The following is a 4,649-nucleotide window of genomic DNA, read 5'->3' as shown; positions in this document are numbered from 1 at the left end:
GAAACAGCTTGACCAAACTCTGTGTAACCCCATTATCAAGACAAATTCAGATTCTGTCCTCCAGACCATCAACCACATGGCCGATGATGCAACCAAACGTTTTATCCAGGGGTGTTTACTCTTCATAAAAGCACTGGTATCGTACGAACCGAGCCCTGTTCGTCCTGCCATTGTCAACATCAGCGACAGGTTGACAAATGTGCAGAGCGAGAACATCCTGATAGGAGCTGAGCTCATCCCAATTGATGTCAGCGAGACTGCAAACCAGGTTACAGCCTCACCCCTGGTAGCAGCCTCACCCCAGGAAGCAGCCTCACCCCAGGAATCAGCCCCACCCCAGGAAGCAGCCCCACCCCAGGAAACAGCCTCCCCCCAGGAAGCAGCCCCACCCCAGGAATCAGCAGATAAACAGCGGGAGCTGATCAGTGCAGTGCTCAGTGAGCTGCTGCTACACATCAGCAAGGTCAGCAAGTCCCTCAAACTGTGCTCGACGGACTTCGTCAACGTAATGAATCGTCTGGCACAGAAAACCTCGGCGGGGATCGTTGGGTCTGCTGTTACTGTCTTTCCTGACAGCTCTAATGCGAAGAAGATCAGCAAAGCTGTGTTTAAGGTCCTGTGTAAGGAACAACCTGCGGACAAAATGGTGTCCAAAATGTTCATGAACGACGCGGCTTTTGACAATGTCGTTGTCAGTGCGGTGACCGGTGTACTGATGGCTGAGGATCCCGTCATTTCAGGCTCCAGATGTTGCCGATGAAACGTTAAGTAGCTTCATTCACTGAATAACCAGGTTCCTGAAGAACCCCAAGGTTCTAAAGCAGCACCCGATTGTCAACTTCATTGTGTCTATTAATGCCCCCTTTAACATGTTGATACAATGAAAGTTACTCAGAACTATTTTGGTTTTGTAGCTTCTATATTTCTATAATTAGAATGCCTGACTTTGTACGTGGGTTTTCCCCGGGAAACTCCGGTTTATTCCACCTTTCTAAAAATGAATAGTTGTTTTTGTGATCCTGGGTTTTGTGGTTTTTCTCGTGGCGGTTTCCTGTTTCCTGTCTGGCGTTACCTGATTGTTTCCACCTTTCTGATTGTCCACACCTGTTCTCTGTTGTCGTCGTTAGCTCCTGCCCCATTTTGCCCCATTTTCCAGCAGCCACAGGATTGTACAGTATTTTAGTTCTGCCCATGAATCTAATGTGAAAAGAGGAGAACTTCACCAATTATTATTGTCTGAAAAGCCAAGAAAACAATGAAGAACAGACAAGTTGGGAAAGAAATATTTTCCCGGTTGAAAATGGAACATTAGACCAGATGAGGAATATTCAGGACCAGTTGTTGCTTAAGGAGAGAGGAATAACTACATGTCACACTTTAACAGATGGCATATTCTGAAAAGAATTGTGGAAGATATTACGAGATTATAGGGCGGCAGTAGCTCAGTCCGGTCGCGCCAGTTCGAGTCCCCGTGTGTGGACCAAGAAAGTGGACTGGCAGCTGGAGAGTCGCCAGTTTGCCTTCAGGGCACTGCTGAAGTGCCCTTGAGCAAGGCACTGAACCCCCAACTGCTCCAGGGGTGCCGTATCATGACTGCCCTGCGCTCCCTCTGTAAAAAGCATGTGTGTGTTGTGTTACATATGCAAGATGCGTTTCCAATCTGTGTGACTATGTGACTGCATGTGATTGCATGGAATTTGACAAATAAAGTATCATAAAAAAAGAGTTTTGCATGAGAGCCAGGAGGAAGTAACACAACAGTGATATGAAAGGAGCGTTGCCTGGAAACTGCCGGGTGTAGAATTAGTAGTAACTAAGGGGGGACAAAGAGGAAGAGAGAGTTATCCTTCAAAACAATATACTATGTGTTTGAACGATTCTTAGGGCGGAAATTGGGACTAATGACTAACGACTAACCCTAATCCATAAGTTAGTTTTTGTTTGCTTACCTCTGCATTTGTCCAGGTGTCAGGGTGGTTGACCAGGTGGAAGCAGTTACCACGGAAACTCTCCCAGCCGTCAAGGCAGAAATCTAAACGACCTGGGGGGGGTTAATGGAATAAACATAATTAATGGGCAAGAATATCTAAATCAATCGTTCTTATCTTTACATGAATTTGTTTTCAGAGAGAAAAATAGTTTGAGATCATGTCTATATGATTTAATTATTTCCATGTCTGTGCTCATGATTACTGATTTAATGACATTGATAGTGTTTGGTTTGGTTGCTAAGGTTTTGCACGATGGCATCCCAATGCCCTGATTGAGGGATGCTTATCAATGAGTTTCAGTTATTGCTGTGTTTGTTTCCAGTGACCTGTGTGTATTTTGCATGACTTCTTTCACCAGTAACCCCCTGCCATCTCGTAATTTATACTTGTATACGTGTATTAATGAGATAAGCATGAAGTTCAAAGTATATGGTACGTCCGTGTCTTTATTTTTGTTATTTCTTATACCTTCTTGCACTTAACTGCTTGTGTACTTGAACCCTTCAACCATATATGAAACATTTAACTTAAACCTTCAACTATTCAACTATACTTCAACGTTCAAACTTCCAAATGTTCAGCATGTTTTAGACACTATTGGAATGATTTTTGGTATTTTGTATATTTTTGGAATATTCAGCAAGTTTCCCATTTAAAATCCCAAAGACAATCCTTCATGAACCAATGCCTTAGCGAGCGCCCATGCACCATAGCAACTGCCCTAGCAACCGCTCTATACACTTTTTATCAATAAGGATGATCTCACGGTGAGTTCTCTTCAGGAAATGCATTTGTAGTTTAATTATTAGTAAATGACAGTATGTTAGGTATACGTTTTGTCTTCTTAATCGGAAGCCTTAAGTGAAGTTTCTAACCTTGAGGTAGGCGAGCCGAACTGGCTGAAGCAGCAGTGTTCTCAGCTTCCCCCTCTGTAAAGACCACATAACACAACATGAGATAAGGAACATGTTTGGATAAGGATCCTCAAGAATACATTTGATTTTTAAAAATAAAATTGCACTGAAAATTTTGGGAGAATTTGTACTTGAAGTGAGTATTCATATTTTCACAAACAATTTAGTTTTTGCTTCACTACATATCTGAAAAACAGTTTATACTCAACTCCACTACTTTGGTCACATACACAATCATTTGGGCCACTGTTAGAAAAGAAAAAAAAAAGTCACCGTGCCACCTCACTTTTACTTTGAGAACAGTTATTTTCCCCCAAAAATCTTTTGATACTTCAGTAAAATTAACATCAGCAACTTACTCTACTATTTTCTCTGATGGGGCAAAATTCACTTGTCAGTCACTTTTGAATGAGATGAGCTTGGGTGTGTGTAAGTCTGTCTCACCTGTTGCAGCCCTGATGTATACAGAGAAGAAGAGGACAACAGAGAGGACGAGCAAAGACTTCATGATGGTGATGGTGATGATGATGATGATGATGATGATGAAGTCACTGCAGTTCTGGAGGAAGACAAAGGAAATGTAAGTGAGACACAATTCTGGCGTTTGTTATGTTGATTCTGATGCATATTATAATGTATTATATCATATAATACAAAACCTTTGGTGGAAGTGCAACATGTAGATTCTATGCGGGTTTGCAGCAACAAACCAGAATTACTTTGAGGAGAATTTTTCACAGTGCAGATTTCAGCTGGCAAATAAAAAACAGCAAACAAAATGTGCCTCAGTTATCTTAATGTGCCTTTAAATGGTCAGAGCTGACGGGATGCTGCGGAGAGAAGAAAGGACAGAAAATGTGACTTACAGGTTGGGCCGGCAGTCAGCTGAGCCATGCAGTGAGGATCTGAAGCTGCTGGCCTCTTTAAATGCTCAGCTTCTCACCTCATCCTTCAATAAACCGGGCTGGACTCTGACCCCAGAACGTCCCTGAAACTTCTCGTCAGGCAGCAGGAACAATGACGCAGAAATCATAAAATATCCAGGCCAGGAAATTCCCACATACGTACTGACATTCATTTATATTTGATTTATTATTATAGTATAAATATGTGCAGGTTCGTCGGTGACATAGGTGTGAATGTGAGAGTGAGTGTTGTTTGTGTATATGTGTGCCCTGCGACGGACTGGCGACCTGTCCAGGGCCCAGCAACCCTGCGACCCAGTGGATAAGTGTGATATATGATGGATGGATGGATGGATGGATGTTTGTGTTGAGTAATTACACCACACTGAATTCCTTGCATGTGCATATTTGTCCAAAAACGTTTATTCTGATTCTACAACAAGTCACAGTCACTTTTTTCTTTTTGCCACCTTGCGTCAGACAGTGTACACGATGTTAACATTTTAAAGCAGAGGCTCCTGGGAAACACGGTTCGGTCAACATCACACCAAGGTGTGGCGCTGATGTTATGAGTGATATAAGGAAACAGTTAAGGATGAACTTCTGCACTGGACGTCCTTCAGAAAAATGACACACATTTCCTCAAACTCGTTTCACGGAACTGTACACCTAAAAGGGGCGTGGCCTGATCAGCGATACACTTGATAAATGTTAAGGCTTGATAAACATCATAAATCTGTACCCGTACAATAAATGTGGGAATGTCTGGAGTGACAGAGCGATAAAGGTCAATCAGTCAATCAATACCTTTGACTGCACAAGTTACACAAACGCTCTTC

At 42.5% G+C, this 4,649-nt stretch overlaps 1 protein-coding gene and 1 long non-coding RNA gene across 2 annotated transcripts in view; both read right to left on the bottom strand.

Moving 5' to 3' along the window:
• Positions 1–1,898: 1,898 nt before the first annotated feature.
• Positions 1,899–3,820, bottom strand: LOC143016385 (uncharacterized). The gene is made up of 4 exons (XR_012965518.1): positions 3,772–3,820; positions 3,565–3,657; positions 3,350–3,464; positions 1,899–2,041 (listed from the first exon to the last, which is right to left on the bottom strand). It is a non-coding gene; the product is annotated as an uncharacterized LOC143016385 (long non-coding RNA).
• A 466-nt stretch (positions 3,821–4,286) lies between these two features.
• The window catches only part of LOC143016393 (CD48 antigen-like), a 3,970-nt gene continuing 3,607 nt past the window's right edge, over positions 4,287–4,649 (bottom strand). Inside the window, exon 4 of the mRNA XM_076170715.1 lies at positions 4,287–4,649. This exon is cut by the window's right edge and continues 349 nt beyond it. The gene's annotated coding sequence lies outside the window, so the exon portion shown is untranslated.

This window comes from Genypterus blacodes, unplaced genomic scaffold (genome assembly GCF_046128005.1).
Source record: "Genypterus blacodes isolate CSIRO-AG114 ecotype Tasmania unplaced genomic scaffold, CSIRO-AGI_Gbla_v1 ptg000227l_1, whole genome shotgun sequence".
Classification (NCBI taxonomy): Eukaryota; Metazoa; Chordata; class Actinopteri; order Ophidiiformes; family Ophidiidae; genus Genypterus; species Genypterus blacodes.
The sequence above is the reverse complement of the archived record's forward strand: the minus strand, read 5'-3'. Positions and strand labels throughout refer to the sequence as shown.